The sequence below is a fragment of the Rhinoderma darwinii genome, chromosome 7 (genome assembly GCF_050947455.1).
Source record: "Rhinoderma darwinii isolate aRhiDar2 chromosome 7, aRhiDar2.hap1, whole genome shotgun sequence".
Classification (NCBI taxonomy): domain Eukaryota; kingdom Metazoa; phylum Chordata; class Amphibia; order Anura; family Rhinodermatidae; genus Rhinoderma; species Rhinoderma darwinii.
In genome coordinates this window covers 122,877,983-122,904,886 of record NC_134693.1, presented here as the reverse complement: position 1 = coordinate 122,904,886, position 26,904 = coordinate 122,877,983, and the positions used below count along the sequence as shown (strand labels likewise).

Below are 26,904 nucleotides of genomic sequence, written 5' to 3'. Positions count from 1 at the left end.
TATATGCATTCTGTGTCACGCTACTACTATATGCATTCTGTGTCACGTTACTACTATATGCATTCTGTGCCACGCTACTACTATATGCATTCTGTGCCATGCTACTACTATATGAATTCTGTGCCACACTACTACTATATACATTCTGTGCCACAATACTACTCTATGCATTCTGTGCCACAATACTACTCTATGCATTCTCTGCCACGCTACCACTATATGCATTCTGTGCCACAATACTACTCTATGCATTCTCTGCCACGCTACCACTATATGCATTCTGTGCCACGCTACTACTATATGCATTCTGTGCCACGCTACTACTATATGCATTCTGTGCCACAATACTACTCTATGCATTCTCTGCCACGCTACTACTATTTGCATTCTGTGCCACAATACTACTCTATGCATTCTCTGCCACGCTACCACTATATGCATTCTGTGCCACGCTATTACTATATGCATTCTGTGCCACGCTAGAACATAAGCCTTAATACATCATACAATGCATGAAAGATGGAATACACAGTCCAGTAGATATACATCTACAATAAAGCCAACTAGTGATTACGAGTGTTGTTCCTCGGCCTGTAATGCTGCACATAGACCTCAGTGATATCACCCGGCAGTGTACACAGCTCTTGCCGCAGTCAGTCAGTCTCTATCCGTCAGCAGTTTTCTCTTGCGATCAGCATTATCCAGGTTACCAGAGCTGCAGATCTCACAGCCATACAAAGTAACTCAAGCCCATACTAATCATCTGCTCTTCTCCCAAGATTCCCCCAAGGGCGATCGCCCTTCTGTGGAAGAACTTACAATAAGGACGCTGCTGTGGATGTGAATGCAGTGATGACACTCAGTCAGGTACATCGACCTCTGACCCGCTCACCTGCTCCACCTTTATTTTATAACTGACTCTCTGTGATGGGAGAAAGATAACCTATACTGTTAACCCATTCATTCCAAGAATGAACTGTGAGGCACGAATGAACTTCCTGTTACACAAGAACTGTCAATCCACAGTGCCAGGTCATTTAGGTACACGGCAGCTCTCCTGACATGTCTGTTTTATTAAATACTTGCATTCCCCTTTAAATAACAATTCTAAATAATCTTTCCTTAGATCTCTGCATTGTGTCTTTCCTCTGATATTCCTCCTAGAAAGAATGAATAAATTAACGACTGGGTGTTTCCATTCTCAAAGGGGTTACCATTCTGACTCTGTCAATACGAATTGGCCAGTGTCTGGTATTGGTCAGTACCGATTGGCCACTGTCTGTCTGTGTAGTGACACACCCCCAGTTGGTAACACCCAGCTGCCAAATTATTCATAAATTGACAAGAGGAATAACAGAGGAATAGAGTTCTATGAAAAGATGTTCCAGAATTGTTATTTTACAGGGAAGGAAAATATCTACTAAAATAGACAAGAGAGATGACAAATAATAAGCACATACCAGCCTAGAAGCATGTATGACTTATACATGAAGTATGACCACCAAGGACAAGCAACCATTTTTTAGATACCATGTTGGGTGACAATTCAGAAGTTTAGTTCCGTAGACTCCAATATCTTGAACAGTCATCAGGTCTTAATCCAGTAGATCACCTTCAGAATGTGGGCGGACAGGAGATTGGCAGCATGGATGTGTAGAAGACAAATCTGTTTGTTTCCAGCACCTTCTCATTACTGGAAAGTTGTACCTAATAAAATGCCTACTGGGTTTATCAAGGATTTCATAGAAGTTGGTAGGTGACTGGCACATGCCCAGCTATCGTTCTATTGAAAAACAAAAAGTCTTACTTTCAGCATTGGTGGATTTCCCAACTACAAGACCACCATAGATCTGAGTTTTCTGACCTGTCTGAATGGCAGGTTATAAAAGTCCGCCTTGGAGAAGGATTCACACACAACGTCTTTTGGTGGAGTTTTTTGAGCGGTTTTGGCAGCTTTTTTGTCGACAAAAAACGCTGCTGCCAGATGTTCGCTATAAGTCAATGGGAAAATATAAAATGCCCTACAAATTTTTTTTATTTTTTTGGATGGTAATTTTTTTTATTTTCACACATTTTTTGGGCCACTAGAGTTTCTCCAAAATCGTAGCAAGGCCGGCTTTGTTTTTGTTTTTTTGTGTTTTTTTTTCATCATTTAGTGGTGTTTTTGTCCCATAAACCTCCATAATATATATATATTTTTTTTCACTGCAAGTGTCACTGTATGTTCAGGTTCTTTATAGCATTTTTGGTGGCATATTTTCAGAAAAAAAAAGCATTTGTTGCAAAAACAAATTTTTATATCACATGATCTTTGAATCACATGATTTGCAATGTGAAAAATGCCCCATAAAAAAGCAGGTAGTAAAGAAAACTCTTTTGAAAAAATACCCCCATAAATGCCATAAAAAACAAACTCATGTACCGTTTTAATAAAAAACTTGGGCAAAAAAAATGGCACACATAAAAGTAAGGTTGTATGAAGGAAGCCTTAAAAGGGTATTCCCAGAATGAACAATTATCACCTATCCAGTGTTGGATCGTTGGGACCCCCACGATAACTACAACACAATGAGGAGAATGAATGGAGAGGAGGTCAATGCGCCTTGATGCTCTGTTCAAAGTCCATGGGACTGACGAAAATAGCAGAACGCTGTACTCAGCTGCTTCCGTCATTCCTATAGACTTTGAAATCTGCCTCTTCATTCGCTGCTCCGTTTGAAGTCCATTTGGGGTCCCCTGTTCTGTCGATCGTTGAGGCTCCCATTGATAGGGCCCCCAGTGATCAGACACTTATCAACTGTTCTGTGGAAGTTAACTCGCGCTCGATGATAAAACTGGGTAGTCAGGTGACTATTTGAGTACAAGAAACAGTCACATATATTTGAGTCCAATCTGAAAGACCCCATCGACAGTGCACAGTACATATATTGAAGGATCATTAACCTTCTTAGCATCGCGGTATCTGCAATAACCATAGTTATTGAACACACCATGATGCCACCTTATTTTGGGGCTGAAAACACTAAAAAACTGTTTTTGGGTTGGTCAGATTGGTCAGATATCATGTTAAACCCGAAGCTAGGGCAAGTGAGAAGCTGCCAAATACATCTGGCACCACTTTTTGGGTTAGAGCTGGGGGTTGGACGAGCAATAGAATTGCCTGGTCAACTCAAAAATTGTCAATCTTGTTTCTGGTTCCTTGGATGTCCACTTTCTCTGTAAAGTCAACATCCAAGGATTCTTGGCAGGACCCTTATATACATTAAATTGTTAGTAGTTACCACCATAATGGTGAGAACCCCAACATTTTATAGGGGTCTAAAGAAAAAACGTCGGGCTTCCTAATGACTAATTACAACGTTTCACTTTGGGCTTTGTTCACACATGGATTGCGTCCGAGGTCAGATGTGCTGTTATTAGGGGTGCGGAACCGGTTATTTTTTTGATGAATCCAGAGGAATATAGGTTTATTTTTTCTTAGATAGATCCAAACACATATCCGTTTGTTTGCATCTACCCCTTGACTGCCATTAAATCCTATATTTGAATGTAAACATTTCCTGTTGTCCTAAAAAGTGTAGTAACCTATGCGTCACATGAACCTAAAAAAAAGTATCCAGACACTCTTGGCATATGTTTGTACAATATAAGTCTATGACTATATTACAGTATAAGGGGTCATACACAATACCGTATTATGACGCAATTTTACAGTTGTACAAAGCCGTTAAAAGGAAGCCATAGAAGTCAATGGGGCCCGACTGTATCTACATTTTTTTCATGCACCCATTGACTTTAATAGACCAGTCTGGTCTGCAAAAACAGACCAGAATAGGACAGGCAATGACTTTCACGCAACAGACACACGATCCGTGAAAAAACACGCGTATGTGAATCGCATGGGTCAGTGTGCTGTCCATTGTTAAAACAGATAGCAAGTACACTGACGAAAAACACGCTAGTGTGAATAAGGCCTTAGTATGACATAGGCCGGAAAGATGAGATCCAACTTTTTGAAACTCAATGTATAAAATGCCCAGTGGGACCATGTGCAAAGTGACTATATTCTGCCTATACTTTCCATTACAAAATATTGTGGCGTAGACCCAGGGTTAAAATGTTCAGTCCAGCAAACACCTTTGGATCCAAAAAGTTTGGAAACTGCTTGCCAAGAAATATACAAATAACGTATAAACAACTGTAACTATTCATCAGAATGTATTGTGCATTATAATAGTAAAAGTAATAATAATGGAAGAAAATAAACAGCTATATACATTACATAATAAACTACTGTATACAGAATACTTTATTAAAACAAAATAAACTATAATATATAAAAAATAGAGGCTAAATTAGAAATAGCTTTAAAAAATATGAAAATACTAGAAAAATTGACGATTGTAAAGTGCTCAATATTTATCCAATAATTACGCCATTTTTTCAGGGACACTTGACGAAAGCTCAGAGATTTTTTATTTAATTCTCTTTAGTAAGGGCTACGATTAGATGGGAAATAAAGTGACACTTTTGCCTAAATACTGGCGAAAATGGATGACAGGCTAGATCTATCGTAGAAATATCACAAGTGAGGGTGTGCGCCATATTCTGGAAGCAACAGCCTGGTAGTAAAGGATGTAAACAATGCAGTAGTGACACAATGTGACATTTACCATAACAATGACAGCTGACACACATGGCATAGGTAAGAAAAAATAAATAAAAACCCTATGGAAGCCAATGAGATGCAAAATAGGGTGATGATGATGATGATGACGACGACGACAAGTAGTGATACAATGTAACATAATGTGACACTGACATTACACTGTACATGATACAAAGTGACACACACAACAAGGGTAATGTCCTACACGGTGATGCTGATGGTGACACAATGCTGCGCGGTGCTGGATGGAGGAAGACATGGGTCGGAGCCGCTCACCTACCCGGCCCCTGGCTCCAGTGGATCCTCCGGTTAGTCCCGGGATCTCGCTGCGGGATCAGACCCGGAACTGCCGCACTCTCTTTAAAGGGGATTGATGAAAGAGCAGTAATAGAGTGCGCCGACCAAAATTACCACTTATCGCCGCTAGATGGCAGTGACACTGCGGGAACCGATGCTACAGCACAGAGGCGCTTTCTACACTGGACCTATAATATCAGGAGAAAATGTGATGATAGATAGATAGATAGATAGATAGATAGATAGATAGATAGATAGATAGATAGATAGATAGATAGATAGATAGATAGATAGATAGATAGATAGATAGATAGATAGATAGATAGATAGATAGATAGATAGATAGATAGATAGATAGATAGATAGATAGATAGATAGATAGATAGATAGATTAGATAAATGGATGGATGGATAGATAAACAGATACGAGATAGGTAGCACCACACAGCCCCCTGAAGATAGCGCCACACAGACCCCTTCAGGTACTGCCACACAGCCCCCTTTAGATAGTGCCACACAGCCCCTGTAGATAGTGTCTGGGATTCTGCTCCTAGAGGGAGCCCCTGACGTCAGTCACTGTCCATATATGGATAGTGACATCAGGGGCTCCCCCTGGAGCGGAATCCCAAGCCAGGGCGTGACGCTCTGGCCGGGGATTCCGCTCCTAGAGGAAGCCCCTGATGTCAGTCACTGTCCATATATGGACAGAGAAGTCAGGGGCTCCTTTTAGTAGCGGAATCCCTGGCCAGAGCGTTGCCGAAGCTCTGGTCAGGGATTCCACTCCTAGAGGGAGCCCCTGATTTCCCTGTCCATATGTGGACAGTGACCGACGCCAGGGGCTCCCTCTAGGAGCGGAATCCCCGGTCAGAGCATCAGCAACACTCTGGCCAGGGATTCCAATCCAGGAGGAGCCCCTGACATCACTGTTCATATATGAATAGTGACATCAGTGGCTTTTCCAGAATTGGAATCCCCGGCCAGAGTGTTGCAATGCTCTAGCCGGTGATCCCCACGCTGTGTACTGCCGGAAGATGAATGCGGCAGCACCCGGCGTTCATCCGCTGAATAGCGCATGAAGATAGGATATAGCGCCGGACCTCCCCGGGAGCTGGTCACAAAAAAGCTGCGGGTACCGTTTTTGGATCCGGCTCCTGCACATGACCTTCCTAAGTAGAGTCGTGTGTTAATGAACCTTCCCTTACCCATCTTATCCCTCCACCCCCACCTTTAGGAAAGACACGTGACACCGAGGTTGGATGTGAAATGGCCACAGCAGCCGTTTATTAATTTCACAGTTTTATCAAAACAATTTAAATCCGAAACATTCGGATAACTATTTAGGAATCCACCAGAGAATTCCTCCTAATAATTCACTTGACCCAACATGGGTCAGAATCGTACATAACAATTTAACGTTAACATTAACCCGAGCAGAGGAAGTCCTTGAAGCCCCTTCAGATGTTCCTTTTTAAGAACACACCGAATTAGCCATCTGCAAACCACCAATTACCTCCAGCCGTAAACCAGCTCGGAAGCACCGTTCACCTCTGCAGATGGCTCCAACCACTAGAAGTCCACTTCAAGGGGATAACACCCGATGAAGCCCTCAAGTGATATACCGACCACTAGAAGTCCACTTCAAGGGGATAACACCCGATGAAGCCCTCAAGTGATATACCGACCACTAGAAGTCCACTTCAAAGGGATAACACCCGATGAAGCCTTCAAGTGATATACCTTCTACCAGAAGACCACTTCAAAGGGATAACACCCGATGAAGTCTTCAACCATGTACCTTTTTTGGGGGACGCATACCCCCGATGCGACCCCCCCACCATTTTGTACTGACTGGCCTCAAGGACTCCCCCCGCCAGCTGCCATGACAACAGAACCTACTCCGGGAAAAAAGGAAAAACATGTTAAATAAGCACACAAAACAAAGACAACACTCATAAACGGACGTACATAAAGCCCCACAGGGGTAACAAACAAAGGGCGGGAGGGTGGGAGCTTGTCTCTCCCTGTGTTACTCCTCCCGCTGCTTCCGGCTCAATGCCGCAAACAGCGGGAAGCTCAGCAACGGCCCCCTGACTCCTCCTTGTCCCTCCTCCACCCCCTCCTAACTCTCCCTCCAACTCTCCCTTACCTATTAACCCTTTCCCTACCAGTGAGGTCATGGAGGCTTCCCCTTAAGCCCTGCAGGCTGCGTCCAGCCTCTTCTTGACCTTCCTAAGTAGAGTCGTGTGTTAATGAACCTTCCCTTACCCATCTTATCCCTCCACCCCCACCTTTAGGAAAGACACGTGACACCGAGGTTGGATGTGAAATGGCCACAGCAGCCGTTTATTAATTTCACAGTTTTATCAAAACAATTTAAATCCGAAACATTCGGATAACTATTTAGGAATCCACCAGAGAATTCCTCCTAATAATTCACTTGACCCAACATGGGTCAGAATCGTACATAACAATTTAACGTTAACATTAACCCGAGCAGAGGAAGTCCTTGAAGCCCCTTCAGATGTTCCTTTTTAAGAACACACCGAATTAGCCATCTGCAAACCACCAATTACCTCCAGCCGTAAACCAGCTCGGAAGCACCGTTCACCTCTGCAGATGGCTCCAACCACTAGAAGTCCACTTCAAGGGGATAACACCCGATGAAGCCCTCAAGTGATATACCGACCACTAGAAGTCCACTTCAAGGGGATAACACCCGATGAAGCCCTCAAGTGATATACCGACCACTAGAAGTCCACTTCAAAGGGATAACACCCGATGAAGCCTTCAAGTGATATACCTTCTACCAGAAGACCACTTCAAAGGGATAACACCCGATGAAGTCTTCAACCATGTACCTTTTTTGGGGGACGCATACCCCCGATGCGACCCCCCCACCATTTTGTACTGACTGGCCTCAAGGACTCCCCCCGCCACAGCGAAACAGGCCTTGACCACCTTAAGCCTGTGAGTTCCGCCACACCACCACCGCCCTTTCTATTCCTTCTGCTATCGCCAAGCTCCAAAGATCAATGCCAACCTCGGTCAGATGAACCCCATCACCCCTCCAGAAGTTCCCCACTCCTGACTCCAAATCCCTGTGCCGCACACAAATGCCCCCGATTTTTGCTACGAAACGGGACACCGCCCGATTAACTTTTAATGCGAGCCTTATTGACTCTTTCACTGACCTAGCCAACCGCCAATGTTTCCTCGGGACTATGTCCGACCACACTATCACCAACTTGGGATAAGAAACCCACAAACCCAACATATCGTGTTTGATATCCCGCACCAACTCACGCAAGGGGCAGACTCCCAAGTCATCCCCACCCACGTGCAACACTAAGACCTCCGGAACCCTATCAAGCCGGGCCTATGTCTGGAATTCTGCCAACCCCCTGCTCCATGACATACCTCTAAATCCCAGCCAATGCACAACCGCATCCTGTCGCGGAATGCGCAACTGGCGACCGTCCGGGCACGTACGAATGACCCAGTGCACGTACGAATGACCCAGCAACCACACCAAACACGGAGGCGAATCTGAAATGGAAAACAATTAGACACTGCCATACAAAACATTTTTTAAGCGTTAACCACAACCTCATAACAAATGGAGCGGACATAGGACTTAACTCAGTTGGACTCCCAACGACCAATGCGCCGCACCCCTTCATCATCCAACCCCCAGCGCCCCGCTGCAGTTGCTGCGCCAATCCTGAAGGAATGAGATGAATATGAGCCCGCCGCGACACCAACCGCCGTCAGACATTCCTTAAATACATCTCCAAACTGAAACCTGGACAAAACGACCCGTCCACATGGCGTAACAAAGGCAAATCTGGAGACCCCGCTTGCGGCTTAAAAAACCCCGCATGCACTCTACTGGGCACATAACCGACCCCGGGAGGGCGAACAAAACTATCAGCTTACCCTTCCCTACTTGGCTAAGCAAAGCAAACGACACAGGCCTTCTACTATCCGCCTCCCCTCTACCTCGGCCCAACCCCTTCAAAGCCTGTAGCACCAAAAATTCCTTAGATACATCTTGAAAGCCTCGTAACTTGAAACCAAACGCCACCGCAGATATGAACCGGTTCACCTTTGCCACTGAAAACCCCGCCTCCCAGGCGTCCCCTAACCAGTACAAAAGTGCCACCAACCTGTCTCTATCCGTATTGACGTCACCCAACTCTCTTACCCACTCCTCCCACTGCCTCCAACAAGCAGAATAAGCACTCCACGTCGTGCGCGCCAAAGACCTTTGTATCAGTTGTTCTACGGGACCGAGACCAGATCCCAAAGATGTTCCGGACAAGCCAAACCGAGACGTTCCGCTCCCAGTGCCAATTGCCGAAACCGGTCCCACTGCGAGCGAGAAAGAGCATCAGCGATGCAATTCCGTACCCCCGGCACATGCACCGCCACCACCCACGCGTTCAACGACAAACATACCAACACTAAATGTCGCAACAATTGAACTACAGGAGGAGAGGACGCCGTGATGTTATTAATGGCCAGCACCACCCCCATGTTGTCGCAGTAAAAAAAAACGAACCTTCTTATCCCTGACCCTGTCCCCCCAAATGGTTGCCGCCACCACGATGGGGAACAGCTCGAGCAGGGCCAGATTCCGCGTGAGTCCGCTGGACACCCAACTAGCCGGCAATTGACCTGCGCACCACGGACCTCCCCCGTAAGCTCCAAAACCGCCCGCCCCAGCCGCATCCGTAAAATTATTCAAATCACTCGCACTCCCGCCGTTGCCGCTGCCAACCGTCTACCAAACACCCTCCCCATTGGCATAATCCGGCAGGCGAAATTCAACTTCCCCAGCAGCGACTGAAGCTCCCGCAGCGTCATTTTCTTCAGTCTACAAGCCCGCCGTACCTCCAGCCTCAAAGCACCCAGCTTATCCGCAGGGAGACGACACTCCATTGCCACCGAATCTATTTCAATTCCCAAAAAACAAATCGTCGCTACTGGGCCCTCCGTTTTTTCTGGCGCCAAAGGGATCCCAAAATCCCTCGCAACCTTCTGTAGTGCATAAAGCAAATTACCGCAAACCGGCGAACCCCCCGGGCCAACGCACAAGAAATCATCTAAGTAATGGATCAACGAGTCGACCCCGGATACTCCCCTCGCTACCCACTCCACGAAGCTACTAAACGCCTCGAAGTACGCACAAGAAAGGGAACGCCCCATCGGAAGGCACCGATCCACATAAAAGGCCCCATTCCAAAGACAGCCCCAACAGCCGTTGGCTTTCTGGATGAACTGGCAACAACCTGAACGCCGCCTCGATTTCGGTTTTTTCTAGCAGCGCGCCCGGGCCCGCAGCCCGCACTAACCCCACCGCCTCATCGAATGAGGTATAGGCTACGGAGCACAACTCGTGATCTATCCCGTCGTTTACCGACGAACCCTTGGGATACGATAAGTGTTGAATTAAACGAAATTTTACGGGCTCACGCTTAGGAACAATACCCAACGGGGACACAACTAAATCTTTTACTGGCGACTCAACAAAAGGCCCTGACATGCGACCCAACGAAACTTCTTTTAACAATTTGTCCGACACGACCTTGGCATGCGAGTAAGCCGATTTTAAATTCCTCCGCGTAACCGGAACCTCATAAGGAGGCGGGGAATAACGAAACCAACACGAAAACCCTCGTAAAGCAACTTAGCCGCCGCCCTGTCCGGATACTCATTTAGATAAGGGGCCATCTTTTCCACCCTCACCGGTGACACCCCCTTGACCAGCCGCGGAGGACTGGTTCCCTGACCTCCTTTTCCGCATACATTTCGCCGCCCCGTGTGATGCACCATTACACTCCGAACACACGTGCTTGAACTTGCACGTGGCCCCGAACTTGCACTGGCCTTCATTAAATTGCCAGCAAAACCCTGCCTTTCCCCCGCCGCCTTGTCCAACCTGACTAGACTGGCCTCCTTGGCCGGCGCTCCCGGGGAAGGACTGCCTAACCGGAGCCGTAACCCGTAACCAGAGAGCAATATCCTTCTGGTCCCACCGAATCGCCGGCCGAACCGCTTTTCGCTGACGGAATTGCTCGTCGTATCGCAGCCACGCCTGGCCCCCATACGCCCTATGAGCCTCCCCAATAGCATCAAAATAACAAAACAACGCCGAACAATTTTCCGGCGCCTTTTCCCCTATCACACTGGCTAATATGGCGAACGCCTGCGACCAATTAACGAACGTCTGCGGGATAAGCCTATACCGCCGCCGTTCCTCCTCGTCCTTTTTACTCTCGTCCCGCTTGCTCTTATCCAAATTAAATTTAGCGAGCGGCAAGAGAGAAAAAATCTCTACATATTCGTCCTTCCAGATCCGCTCACGCACCTCCTGCTTTAAATGCGCCCCCAACGGACCTTCGAAACACACATACACCTCCCCACGAGCGCGATCATCAATACGCACCCGATCGCCATCTTTTTGCGCCTCGGTCTGTACCGACACCGCGACCGCCTCTCTAACCGCCGTTACGGGCCGCGCTTGTAACAATCCCCCTTCCCTGGGACCCTCCCAAACTACCGCCGGGGACACTTCCGTGACTACCGGCGCCACCGCCCTATCTAGGCGCCCGACCAGCTCTCTCAAGCAACCCACTAAGTCTGCCAAACCCGCGCCATCGCGCCCGCCCGCGCCACTACCGGCCACCGATGCGACGCTAGCAGCCCCCCCGCCGATACCCGACATAAAAATCGCTGGATATGACAATGATGGAGTTATACACTCACCGGGCTGCACAGGCGCTGTGTTCCCGTCAGCCGGACCATCCTGACCTCGACGATACACGTCCAGTTCACCTTCCTCCAGCTCTTCTCTCGCCGACGACTGTCCATCCAAACGACATCTTCGGAACGGGGATGAGGACGCGCTGACCGATGGGCCGGCAACCTGCCGCCCGACCGCCGGGACCCAGACTTCCGACCGGACCTGTTGCCTCGACGTCGCTGCAGATCTAGACGTCCGTCTCGCTGATCCTGAAGAAGCCTGCCCCCTGGCCGGAACATCACCAGGCGGGGCGGCCGTACCTTGTCCTCCGAATCTTCCATCCGATGGGGGAGGGGTGACAGGGAGCCCGGCCTGCGACTCCCTGCTTACCGCCGGACCCCGTCGCGGCTTGGGATTCCTGCCAGGACGCAGGGCCTGGGAAGGGGCGGTCCTCCCAGCTGCCTGGCCTGCAGCGTCCGAGATCGGGCTCCCTCTGCGACGCCGTGTCCGCGGGACTGCCTCAGGACTGAGGCGCTCTGGAGGTCGGGACCGCCGGGAGGGACGGGTCGACCCGGCCTGAGTCGCCGTCACCCCCGGCAACGCTCTCAGCCTGCTCCGAGCAGGAGCGGTTGTTGCCGACTCCCCCCCCGCCGCCATAGTAATGCTAGTAAGGGGGCCGGGGGAGGGGAGCCTGTCCCCTGCAACAGACCCCGAACGCCGGGCCTGGCGTGGCGAAACGGCGTCCGGGATCCTAGTTAATGCAGCCACGGTCTCCTCAAGCCATCCGGGACCGTGGTGCACATCAGCGGCACGCAGCCGCTCTAATAATACGGCCTCCGACATTGTTATAAGCGCGGGCAACGGGGAGCTTGTCTCTCCCTGTGTTACTCCTCCCGCTGCTTCCGGCTCAATGCCGCAAACAGCGGGAAGCTCAGCAACGGCCCCCTGACTCCTCCTTGTCCCTCCTCCACCTCCTCCTAACTCTCCCTCCAACTCTCCCTTACCTATTAACCCTTTCCCTACCAGTGAGGTCATGGAGGCTTCCCCTTAAGCCCTGCAGGCTGCGTCCAGCCTCTTCTGGTCTGGCACCACAACTTTTGTACCATGTGCCAGGACAGATCCCATAGAAACCTATGGGATCCGTTCTTCCATCAGTTTCCCTCCGGCTGTTCTGCAACACGCCGAAGGGAAACTGACAGGGACAACGGATATATGTGAACGGCCCCTCAGAGATTTTTCTATTAATGACCTTTTTTGCTATCCATATTAGATCGATGTTGGTACAACACCAGGCACCACCGCAGATCAGCTGTTTTGTTGTAGCCCTCCGGAACAACTGAACAGCTGTCTGGCGGTGTTGCGTGGTGTGGTTCCAACATCGATCTGATATTGAGGGTTTATCCTGAGGATAGATCATTAATTTCTAATACCGGGACATAGTCCCCCAACCACACAATCCCAAAACAAGTAACTTATAAATGACAGCAGAAATGTTTGTTTTAAGAACATTTATATTCAATAAACAATTTAAACAAGTTGAAACAATATGGTGCAAAAACTAAATTGACAAAAGCACAGACCATGTGCAGAACAATCAAATGGAAAAAAAAAAAAAGTTCACAGGTCAAAACAGTTCACAGCTCAAGGAGGTAGACTGTGCTGGTGTTCCTAGCTACCCTCTGAATGTATAGGTTCAGTTTGAGCTGGTTGGTAAGAAATACTGTGAGATTGGCCAGTGGGGGGGGGGGGGGGGGGGCTAATAGTACCCCACCCTGGTGTGGTAAAACAGGGGCGGAGGACTGTCATACGGCCGGTGATGGTTAGGGCGTAGTTGCTGTAGTCCAGATCTGTAATGAGTCGGGGTAGAAGGACACGCCACCCGCTATCTGTACTGCTGCACATGCTGGTAAAGGCCCCACGGGTTGTTTGGACCAGCAAAAATTTCCACCAGTGCAATTATCCTGCTCTGATCTTGTGGCACATGGAGATGACGGTGTGTGAGTCTGGAAAGAAAGACGGCCTCCGGACCTTCGTCGCTGCTCCGATTCAGATACTTGAGCACCCGGGTGTCAATCATGGCGTGAGTATTAGGGTTGGTTGAGGGTGCAGTGTCACCAAATCCCCTTCTACACCGCAATGCAGGCTGATTTGGCCGCTGTCTGCGGCCACTCCTGATGTTGCCGGAATGTTGATCTTCTCAGGGGTTTGTTGCTGGGAGGTGCTGGTCCTAATCATAGCTGATTCCACCACTGGTGCCTCAATTTGGGTTTCATCAGAACCCTCCTGTGGATCATCTAGACTGTCAATGGTTCTATAATGGAAAAATAAATCATAAACCCAATGATAATTAAAAAGAAAAAAATTATAGAATTAAGTGACATATGGAAAAATGGTCCTCACCCTAGGCTTATGTGGTACATACCATACTTCCATGTTGGCACTTTTCAAGACAGCAAGACTACTTTCTTCTGAAAGTGACGTACAGAAGTATCGTATGCACCACAGAGGGCTGGGGTACATACTGTACTTCCATGCGTAATTTTCAGGTGCAATTAGTCTTGCTATCTGGAACAGTGCCAGCATGGAAGTATGGTACACAACACAGAGGCCTGGCATTGCATGGCAGTCTTTTTCATGAACTATATGGCACTGTATAGTAGTATTCTGCGTATACTAGATGACCTTGTTATGTGAGCAATGTATGGCAGTATTATTTAGGCACTGTGTTGGGATACTAGGTGAGCTCTGTATGGCACTACTATCTAGGCAATGTATAGTGGTATTACTATTATATAACGGAGTGGTTATGGCAGGGACAACGTCTGACTATTTTGAACTGCACATTTCTCTTCCAATGAACTGTAAATCTGTACCTGGTAGTGAAGTTATATTTCACTGATTTGCTTGTTAGAATTTATGCAATTGAAGATCAATGTCATATTTTATTCATAGAAATCTACAGCTCTTGCTATTGCGCTTCACATAGACTGATCTCCTCTGATTCTTCTTATGTAGTAATTCACATTATGAAATATCAGACGATGGAGTTTTTCTCATTCTATAATCACATCAGCTTGAAATGTTCACCTCACTATAGGGGTTCTGCGTCTACAACCGTGTGACTCCCTGAAGAATAACACAACTTCTTTCACTCCATGTCTTCATCTCCTTATGGGCCAGAGAGAATGATATTATATCGTCTTGTGAGTTTTGCCCGGCAGCTGCATGAATAATGGGCTCAGAGTTCGGTTCCCAAATCCTTGTGCTGTGAAAAGGAGATTTTCAGTTAGAATTCGAGGCAATGTTACAAGGAAAAGCAATACGCTGCTGGAAAATTGTGAAATAGGTTTTAGAACTCCATTATAACACCAACTTAAATAAATAATTTATAACTTTAAACAAGACTTAGCCATAAGCTCAAGCCTAGAAAAATCAAGCTGTCCGCTCAAAGTACTGAGCGGCATTACCCCCAACTGGCCAGTCAAACTTCAGAATTCACTGGCCCCACTCCACCAAAGGCAACCTCAATCATTGCTTGCAAATTCAAATTCAAAATATCCATATATCAGATAGGTGGACTGAATCCCTTCTAAAATGGCCGGGCACACCACCTTCCAAATTCACAGGCCTGTAGGAAAAACCTCCTAGCAGCGGCGAAAAACCGGAAATTGAACGGTTAATAAGTTTTCAAATTTTTCACAAAACTTTAAATCCAAAGACTGCAACCACAGCAGTCGAGGGATTATTTCAGAAAAAAAACAATCTTAAACCCGGGATAGAGATGTCTGATTCTCAACAGAGATTGTTTCATTTCAAATAATAAATCGATAATACTTAATTTACCGACAACGTTACCACCTAAATGGATAATAATAATATCTGGTTCAGGATACAATTGAGTGGTTAACAAAATTTGATCAATTAAACCATTCCATTTTTGACCCCTCAAACCCATCCAATGTACTTTAACCAAATTATGGTTCAGTGTCAAGTTCATAGTATAGCATGTGTCAGCTGCTCTCCGTTTGGCCCATAAAGGAAAGAATGTCCAACGATCCAAATTGTATGACCTGAAAAAACTAAAACAAATGTTAGACAACTAATAAAGACGGACTGACATATTTTTGAAAACACTTAGGATCCAAACGTCCCAGCTTTTTAATTAAACGAGGGGCCAAACCCATTCTGTAAGCTTCCGTGGCCGCTCCAATTCCAAAAGAATCTGTCGAAAAATAATGTGAGTGCAAACCAAGTGCCGAAATACACTGCTTAAGTGCGATCCGAAACGGAAATTGAGTCACGCAAAAACCTGTGTCATGCACAAAAAATAAACGCGAACCAGTAGGCCTAAGTGACAAATACCTAGTAATTAAAAGAACCGGATACACTGGACAATGGGGAATTTTTTGTAACCGCAACCAAGTCTCTTTACCAAGTTGATCGGTTTTAGATCCGGCAATGAAAATAAGCATATGATTCTTAAACATTTTATCATGACAAAAAGGTAAACCAGAGGTTCCCTGCTTATTATGTGGTAAAAGTTCACTAATGCGTAATGCTCCAAAAAACATAAAGACAAAAGCTGCAGAAAAGATAACTGCTTCAAACTGTGAAAAACAACGATCAAAACAAACTACACAAAGCTGTATTAACATATTAGATGAGATCGGACACCTGCCATCCTGAAAGCAATGATCTTTTTTATAGCCTTTCAACAGTTGTTTAATTTAAAAAAAATAGCTATTTAATGCATTCTCACCTAATAGTTTGAGAAATAGGAGACACCAGCGAGGGTTTTACATACAGTCCCATATGCAAGCCCTTCATCAAACATTTGTAAAGAAAAAAGTAAAGCAGCTTGCTCAGAACTATGAACTGTATAAATAATAATACCTAAATACTCAATACAAGAGGTGGGGTACACAGTTTTATCGTGCGCTAGCGGTACCCCAAAATCTGTACAGGTATCAACAAACATATTCTACAAATGCAAACAAACAGGGGACACATAGGGACCTATAAACAAAAAAATTGTCCAAATAATGTATAATACCACCTTTCATAACCTCTGCGACAACCCATTCTAAGTAACTGGAAAACGCTTCAAAATAGAAACAGGATAAAGAACAACCCATAGGTAAACATAAATCTATATAAAACTGATCTTTAACCCCTTCCCGACAAATGTTGTATGGATACGTCATGGAAAGCTAGTGATTGCCACATTTTGGCATATCCATACGACAAATGGTGGACACTGGCTCAGAAGCTGAGTCGGTGCCACCATCCCCAGGTGTCGGCTGTATGTTACAGCTGACACCCTGGGGTAATGGCGGGGACCAAAGTTTTCTCCGATCCCCATTAACCCCTTAAATGCAGCGGTCAAAAGCGATTGCTGCATTTAAGGGGTTTGCAGCTCATCGGAACCCCAGCAACAAAATTGCCAGGGTGCCGGTGGCTGAAAAGGCAACTAAAGGCCTAACACTAGCCACCCGGAGTGCCTAGTATGGAAATCTTTCAGGCCTCGCCCAGTGGCGGGGACTAAAACACTTTAGTAGCTGCCGGCAAGATGGCGCCAGCTCAGGAGCTGAGCCAAAGTCATCAGCGGTGGATGTCAGCTATATGTTACAGCTGACATCTACCTGTAATGGCAGGAACCAGAGCTAGCTCCGATTCCTGCCATTAACACTTTAGATGTTGCGATCGAAAGCAATCGCTGCATTTAAGGGGTTTGCAGCTCATCGGCACCCCAGCAATGAAATTGCCGGGTTACCGGTGGCTGCAAGGTTAACCGGAGGCCTAACACTAGCCTCCCGGTATGCCTAGTACGTAAGCCTTTCAGGCCCCGTCCAGAGGCGGGACCTAAAAAGCTAGCAAGATGGTGCCAGCTGAGGAGCTGAGGTGGCATCGTCAGCGGTGGATGTCAGCTGTATGTTACAGCTGACATACACCTGTAACGGCAGGAACCGGAGCTAGCTCCGATTCCAGCAATTAACCCATTGGATGCAGGGATCGAAAGCGATCGCATTGCGGGGAAGCGCAATGCCATGTTCGAGGGGGCACCCCCCTGATTCTAACAATTTAAATGCCGCGGTCGCGATTGAACGGTGTTAAACGGGCAGAATTAAAGTGGTCTTTGATTCCGCTCGTTGCAGTGAGGTGTCGGCTGTATAACACAGCCGTCAGCTGCTGAGTATGGGGAGCGCTCAGCCCGTGAGCCCGCTCCATACTTCCCGTTAATGGCTACCGTGTACTAGTACGTGGTATGTCGTTAAGGGGTTAAAGGAAAAACAAGTTCCCTTACTAAATGTACCCACTAATTGAGGGTAACGCTGAACATTGGGCTTTTGAGGCAATAATAAATTTAACCATAAACCCACATCTTTAACTCCCCATTTCAAAGATGGGAAAACAGAAAGCTTTTGATGAAAATTTTCGTCATATAAAAACCAACCGAACCCTCCAAAATTTTTATAAGCCTCCAGTATGATGTCTAAATGCTAGAAAAGGCCTACACATTTATCAGGGAACTTTTCACCTTGTATACTAGCAAAGATGCAAAATGCGTGTAACCAATTATTAAAAGATTTAGCAACGGGGCGACGTCTATCTTCTTCAGATCTATCATCCTTTATTTTGAGCTTAGAAGTAAAATCCTTAGAAGCAGGCAAAAGGGACAATAGATCAACATAATCCCCACGCCAAATCTTTTCTTTAATTGAAACATTTAAATGATAACCCAGGGGGGAAACAGAGCATGGCAAAACTTCTTTATAAAAAGTTTCTGCCACCCCATTAATACCAGGGGTCAATGGGGTAAATATAGACTCAACTTCGCTACCACAACTGTCCTGAGTAGCGCCAACAGCCCGCCATGCCCTGGTTAAATCTATACCACTTAGGACCGAGGACCAGCAACAGCCTGAGGCTGGTGATCACCACAGGCCGGCCGAACGTGCCTGTGAACAAATCCAGGGTGGGTGCAGCAGAGCCAACATCCGAATGCACCGGTCCAGCCTCCCGTCTCCTGCCTTGACGTCCTCTGATAGGCGACAGGGAATAAGTGCGACATCTCCTCCGGCTGCGTACTCCTGCTCGACCGCTCACCGCCGACATCGCCGGAAGAAATGACGCCGCTTCCGCTGGGTCAGATGCCGTTGCCGTGCTGGGTCCAGGAAGATCAGCGTCGCTCCGTCTAACAACCAGGTCCGCTCCAACGATTTCCCGCAGACAGTCATCAAGCCTCTGATGCCATCCTTGCTTTCAGCTTCGCCACCAACGCTTCCATCCCGGCAGGTACTTTAGCAGCGATCTTCGTCCGGAAAAGGTGGGAGGATGAGAGCAGCAATCCTCGTCCTATTTAGGAATAAGCTGAAGGCTGACCAGACCACAGCAAATTCCTCTCCTTTTATTTCCACAAAGGTCAGCTGACCTCTGCCCTTCTCCCAATCCCATGCCAGTCACTGGGCAGAGGTAAACTCTCCAGGTCTTGCTATGTCACATGGGCCAAAACTAAGGCCCAATGACAGGCAATCACCGGGCAAAGCACAAACTCTGCCCAGCCCCAGCAGGGCAGCTTTTCCCGCCTAAAACTTAACCCCTTTAGGAAGAAGACACAGGGATGATTGTAATACCACGTGGATCCCTCCGAGAGGTCCGGGCTCTATCATTCACACGCTGTGGGGAAAGGCTGCTGAGAAACTGTTTTGTAAATTGACCTGCGTTGCGGTTTTTCAATTCACAGCATGTCAATTTATGCTGCGTAATAGCACAAAAAGCAAGTATTGCGATAAGCTGCAAAAATCGCAAATCAGGAAAAAAACAAACTTGTTTTGGTTTTAAAATGAATAAAAACTACAATACTTACTTACGCACCACAATTTGCAGATTTCGGGCGGATTTCTCTGCGGGTACTAGGATTGATACGCTGTATACGTTTACTCTGCGTATCCGCATAGTGTGAACATAGCCCTAGCATTCTAGAAAAACCTCAAATCTTACTGAATTCTGCAATATTACATTTTGCTAAATGAAATAATATGAACGTAAATATTCCTAATTCATGACTTGCCTAAGTAGAGTCGTGTGCTTATGAACCTTTTATCCTCCTTTTTCTCACCACCCCCACCAAAGAAAGACACGTGACAACTGAGGTTGGATGTGAAATGGCCACAGCAGCCGTTTATTAATTTACATTGGTTAGAAAAATGCAATTTAATCCGAAACATTCGGATAAGTACTTAGGAATTCAACCAGAGAATTCCTCCTATAATTCACATGACCCAACATGGGTCAGTATCAGTAATAACAACAACATTAACACTAATCAGAGCAGGGGAAGTCCTTGAAGCCATTTCCCCGGTTTTTTACCCTGAGTTAGCCATCTGCAAATCACCACCAACTATTTACCTCCAGCCGTAAACCAGCTCGGAGGCACCGCTCACCTCTGCAGATGGCTCCAACCACCAGAAGACCACTTCAAAGGGATAACACCCTATGAAGTCTTCCAAATAATATACCTTTCTGGGGGACGCATACCCCCGATGCGACCCCTCCACCAGTTCGTACTGACCAACCTCAAGGACTCCCCCCGCCACAGCGAAACAGGCCTTGACCACCTTAAGCCTGTGAGTCCCTCCAAACCACCACCGCCATTTCAATTCCTTCTTCTAGGGCCAGGCTCCACAAATCCATCCCAACCTCGGTCAGATGCACTCCATCACTCCTCCCCAGTAATTACCTTCTCCTGACTCCAAATCCCTGTGACGCACACAAATGCTCCCGTTCTTGGCCACGAAACGTGACACCGCCCGGTTCACTTTAATGCGGGCTTTGTTAACCTTCTCTACCGACCTTGCCAACCGCCAATGCCTCCTCGGGACTATGTCAGACCAAACTAAGACTAGGCATGGATAAGATGCCCATAAACACAACATATCGTGTTTGATATCCCGCACAAACTCCCGAAAGGGGCGCACCCCCAAATCATTCCCGCCCACGTGTAATACCAGGACCTCCGGAACCCTATCTAACTGAGAGTATGTCTGAAACTCGGTCAATACCCGGCTCCATAACATACCTCTGGATCCCAGCCAATGTAAAACTGCATCATGCTGCGGAATGCGTAGCTGACGGCCATCGGGGCGGACATCCGCCCTCAGAGCCCCCCAATGCACATAAGAGTATCCTAACAGCCATACCAAGCAAGTGCGCTGATCTGAAATGAAAAAAGGACAAGCACGCACACACGTAAGCCAATCCACCACGACCACAACAGCACAACCCACCTCCAAACAAGCAAATAACAGTACAATCTTATAACAAATGAGGGCGAACGTAAGTGTGAAACCTGTTGGACTCCCAACGCCCAATGCGACGCACGCCCTCATCATCAAGCCCCCAATGCCCAGCTTCAGTCGCCGCACCGATCCGAAACGAGTAAGAAGAGTAAGAACCATAACCGACTCCGACCTCAGCTAAGCATTTTTTAAATACCGCACAAAATTGATATCTAGATAAAAATTATCCATTTTCATGACGGAGCAATGGCAACTCAGGCCCCCCTACCCGTGGCTTAAAAGCAAGCATACAATCAACCGGACACATCGCCGACCCCGGGAGGGCAAACAACACTATGCACTTACCCCGTCCCGATTGATCCGTATTGGACTGCCGCAGAAACAGTTCGAGTCTGTCCCCATACAGACCCACATCTTCCTGTCTCAATCCCCCTGCCCACGCTGTACTAGGAGAAACCAACTCACCAATTTGAAGTGCTCCAAAGAACGCTAGAGAAAAAGCTAAACGAAACAGCTTAACTTCAAAAGGCGAATTACAAACAGACACCACAGATGTGCCCAAGGAACAGAGGAGAGTAAAAGACACGGGTCGCCTCAGATCTGCTTCAGCCCTGCCTCAACGCAAACCCTTCAAAGCTTGCCCTACCAAAAAATCCTTGGACACATCCCGTAAACCCCGCAATTTAAAATCAAAAGCCAAGGCAGAGACGAAACTATTAACCTTAGCCAGCGAAAACCCCGCCTCCCAAGCGTCCCCCAACCAACACAATAATGCCACCAACCTGTCTTGATCCGTGCTGACGTTACCCAAACCTCTTACCCACTCCTCCCACTGCATCCAACAAGCAGAATAAGCACTCCACGTCGCGCTCGCCAACGACCTTTGAATCAATCGTTCCGGGGAACCGAAACCAGCTCCCAGAGATGTTCCGGACAAGCCAAACCGACCAGATCCGCTCCCGGCGCCAATTGACGGAAACGATCCCACTGCGAGCAAGAAAGAGCATCAGCGATACAATTGTGAACCCCAGTAAAAAGGTCTAGCTCGCTTGTATCCTGCACCGGAGACATCCATAGAGATCTACCATTATATTGACCGAGGAAATCGTCCCATACCTGAAGATCGTCCCGATGTTCCACCCCTATCCTCACAAAATGATGTGGTGCACGTACCCCCGCTGTCCCTATATTGCCCGCACACAGTATAATGTCAACATAGTGCTGCCCCACTGTATAATGTCCCCCTACTGCTCCCCACAGACAGTATAATGCCCTTATAGTGCTCCCACACATACTATAATGCCCCACAGTATAATTCCCCCATAGTACCACCACACACAGTATTATGCTACCAAAGGGCCCCTCACACACAGTATTATGCCCACATAGTGCCCCCCACACAGTATAATGCCCCCATAGTGCCCCCACACACAGTATAATGCCCCCATAGTGCCCCCACACAGTATTATGCTTCCATAATTCCCCTTACATACAGTATTATGCCCCCATAGTGCCCATTACACACAGTATAATGTCCTCATAGTGCTGCCACACAGTATAATGCCCCCAAACTGTCCCCCTCACAGTAAAATGCCCCCATAGTGTTCCACACACAGTAAAATGCCCCCATAGTGCCCCACACACACAGTATAATGCCCCCAGTGACCATCCCCATACAGTATCATGCCCCCATAGTGCCCCTCACACTTAGTATAATGCCCCCATAGTGCCCTACCACACACACAGCATAATCTCCCCATAGTGCCCCTCACACACAGTATAATGCCCCCATAGTGCCCCCCACACAGTATAATGCCTTCCATATAGTATAATGCCCCCATAGGGCCCCCCACACTGAATAATGCCATGTTGTTCTCCACACAGTAAAATGCCCCATGCTCCATCACACACACAGTATAATGTCCCCAGTGACCCCCATGCAGTATCATGTCCCCATAGTGCTCCTCACGGTATAATGCCTCCACATTGTTCCCCACACAAAATATAATGCCCCCATAGTGTCTACCACGCAGTATAATTCCTCCATAGTGCCCCCATACAGTATAATGTCCCCATAGTGCCCACACCCAGTATAATGCCCCCATAGTGCCCCTACACAGCATAATTCCTCCAGTGACCCCCCATGCAGTATCATGTCCCCATAGTGCAAACACACACACACACACACACACACACACACACACACACACACACACACACAGTATAATGCCCCATGGTGCCTTCCAACACACAGTATAATCCCCTCATAGTGCCCCTGACACACAGTATAATCCCCTCATAGTGCCCCTCACACACAGTATAATTCCCCCATAGTGCCCCCACACACAGTATAATGCCCCCAAAATGCTCCCACAGTATAATGTCCCCATAGTGCCCCCACACAGTATAATGCCGCCATATTGTTCCCCACACACAATATTATGCCCCCATCGTGCCCCCCACACAGTATAATGTCCGCATAGTGCCCACACACAGTATAATGCCCCCATAGTGCCCCGACACAGTATAATGCCTCCATAGTATTCCCCACACACAGTATTATGCCCCATAGTGCATTCCATGCAGTATAATGCCCCCATAGTGCCCCCACACAGTATAATGTCTCCATAGTGCCCACACAGTATAATGCCCCCATAGTGCCCACACACAGTATAATGCCTCCATAGTGCCCCCACACAGTATAATGCCTCCATAGTTTTCCCCACACACAGTATTATGCCCCCTAGGGCATTCCATGCAGTATAATGCCCCCATAGTGCCCCCACACAGTATAATGCCTCCATAGTGCCCACACAGTATAATGCCCCCATAGTGCCCACACACAGTATAATGCCTCCATAGTGCCCCCACACAGTATAATGCCTCCATAGTTTTCCCCACACACAGTATTATGCCCCCTAGGGCATTCCATGCAGTATAATTCCCCCATAGTGCCCCCACACAGAAACAGTGCACCAAAAAATATAAAAAATTCTCACATCACCCTGTTACCACAGCAAATAAAGTAGATTCCTCTGCAGGTCTCCTCCGGTCTGTGCAGCGTGTGGCTCGATGCAGGCAGGTGTCACAGGGTGAATGGTGGAGCAGGGAGCTGACAGGACTGTCCTGCTGGATCGGGGACTGTTGGGAGGCACGGTTATAACTAATGGTCCTGTATTATTAATGTTCTTGTAGTCATCAGGATTATAGTGAAGAGATTACAGAATAGTGAGGTATAACTGACTTCTACTAGACAGGAGACATTTTGTTTGGACCCCGCACATGCTCAATTGTGATGTTGAGGCTGTGGAGTGTACTGGCTACCAGTAGTATTGTGTCTGTATGTGTTGTGTGTATATACAGGTTACATAATTTACTACAGGCACACGTTACTTCACAGAAAACACACAGATATGGAGCAATACGCCTATATTATGCTATATGTATGTGTGTGCGTATGATATGTAACAATGTGTCATGTGACTGGCTGGAGCCAATGGTTATGTGGCTGTAATGAAAGCGGAAGAGAGAGAAGAGAAAGCCTCAAATAAACTGGCATACCTTCGTTTTCATGTATGGAATAGCATATTAGATTACACTATTCCGTAAAAAAAGTATTTTCTTTTTACTGTGGGGCCGCCCACTGTATACTTTTGACAAAAGGAAATAAATAAGTGTGAACAGAGCCTTAGCTCTAATGCAGACGAGCCACTCTGTATTTGTTTGTATTTGTATTTGTTGAAGGGGTCTGGTCTGGGGTCTGTATTTGTGTAGGGGGGTCTGTATTTGTTTAAGGCTGGGTTCACACGACCTATTTTCAGGCGTAAACGAGGCGTATTATGCCTCGTTTTACGTCTGAAAATAGGGCTACAATACGTCGGCAAACATCTGCCCATTCATTTGAATGGGTTTGCCGACGTACTGTGCAGACAACCTGTCATTTACGCGTCGTCGTTTGACAGCTGTCAAACGACGACGCGTAAAAATACAGCCTCGTCAAAAGAAGTGCAGGACACTTCTATACATTATATGCAGGACACTTCTATACATTATATGCAGGACACTTATATGCATTATATGCAGGACACTTCTATACATTATATGCAGGACACTTCTATACATTATATGCAGGACGTTTCTATACATTATATGCAGGACACTTCTATACATTATATGCATGACACTTCTATACATTATATGCAGGACACTTCTATACATTATATGCAGGACACTTCTATACATTATATGCAGGACACTTCTATACATTATATGCATGACACTTCTATACATTATATGCAGGACACTTCTATACATTATATGCAGGACACTTCTATACATGGTAGCACAAACCCCACAATACTCAATCAAACTGAAATAAAACATGACAACAGTTTCTTTGGATAAAAATGGCCACGGTGTTTATTAAGGGTAACCTAAGATAAAATAATTAGAAGAGAATAACCATAAATAATCGAATAAATAATAAAATATAAATATTTTGACCAATAAAAACTAAGTCCGCCCAGCATTAGTGACAAACCCCACAAGCCATGACATTACCAAGACATGCCCCCCCCCCCCAAAACACCGCAGCCATTCTTCAATTAAATTCTGCAGGCCCAAATTGAAAATGTCGATACCCACATCAGAAAGATGTATACAATCATTTCTGAACAGCCCGTCTGAGAGGTCTTCAAGGTCACTGTGTCTATAAGAAAGACCACCGAGGACCGACATGTATTTAGACATGGCTCTATTAATCCTTTTACGGATTCGATTCAAAAACTTATAATTTCCAGAGGACCATAGCAGTCTTGGAATAATCTCTGAAAAGGAAATAGTAGCGTCAGGGAAAATACATTTTATCAAGGCTATATCCCTTCTCATTTCCCAAAGTAGGTCCAAAGTCTTTTCTTTACCTAGGTCATTACCTCCAGAATGGATGATAATTAAATTTGGATCCGGGCAATAAGAACTCAGAGATTTAACTAAAGAAAACAAGTTTTTCCATTGCAAACGCCTTACCCCATGCCAAAAAACAGAAAAAACTAGCGGATCCATAGACAAATTTCCTTATAGGACCTTCTCGCGGCTCTCTTCTGTGCCTAAAATATAAAAGAGTGGCCAAGGATCCAAACAACCAAACGCTTACCTGTGGATATATAATTACACTACTAACAAGTCTGGTCGAACATAAAGTTTAAATCTATTAGACTCCCTCCTACCAATTCTTTTTATAATCCCTTCATCAATTCCTAACTGTGCAGCTTCCGTAGCTGCACCTATTCTAAACGAATGGGAGGATATTTTTAAATGCTCCAACTTCAGGGACTTCAAACATTTCTTTAAAACAGAGTTAAACTGAAATCTGGACAGCTGATCTCCATTCTGATGGATCAGAAAAGCAACCCCAAGACTCGGCCTGATTGACAACCAATGTTTAACATTAGAAACTGGGCAAAGAACGGAACCAGAAAACTGATTAATTCTAACCAAACGACCTTTTCCTAATTGATCTGTCTTAGATTTTTTTAACAATAACAAAACATGGTCAGCTTTGCAACTAACATCCTGAAATGAAAGGCCCGGGACTGAAACTTTACTCTCTGCCACCAGTTCGCTTATTCTCAAGGCTGCAAAGAACATTAACACAAATGCGGTTCTAAACAAACACACTTCAAAATTATTAAAACAAACTAAATGTAACACATTGAATAATTTTAACAGCAAATCTAATGAAATAGGCCTTCGTCTTTCCACAACCGGAGCTGACCTATGGTAACCTTTCAAAAGCTGCTTAACTGGGAAGAGCGAAGAAATAGCCGGACAACTGTTTAATTTAAGAAACAAAGAGATGCCTGCAAGAGACTTAGAAATGGAGGCAAATGACAGCC

At 46.5% G+C, this 26,904-nt stretch overlaps 1 protein-coding gene across 3 annotated transcripts in view; it reads right to left on the bottom strand.

Moving 5' to 3' along the window:
* The window catches only part of ABHD6 (abhydrolase domain containing 6, acylglycerol lipase), a 40,283-nt gene extending 35,240 nt beyond the window's left edge, over nucleotides 1–5,043 (bottom strand). Inside the window, exon 1 of one of the 3 annotated variants that reach the window (XM_075832386.1) lies at nucleotides 4,946–5,043. The gene's annotated coding sequence lies outside the window, so the exon portion shown is untranslated. Of the gene's footprint in view, nucleotides 1–4,874 lie in introns of all 3 variants that reach the window. The other 2 variants (XM_075832385.1, XM_075832388.1) reach the window with 2 other exon arrangements.
* Between the last annotated feature and the right edge of the window lie 21,861 nt (nucleotides 5,044–26,904).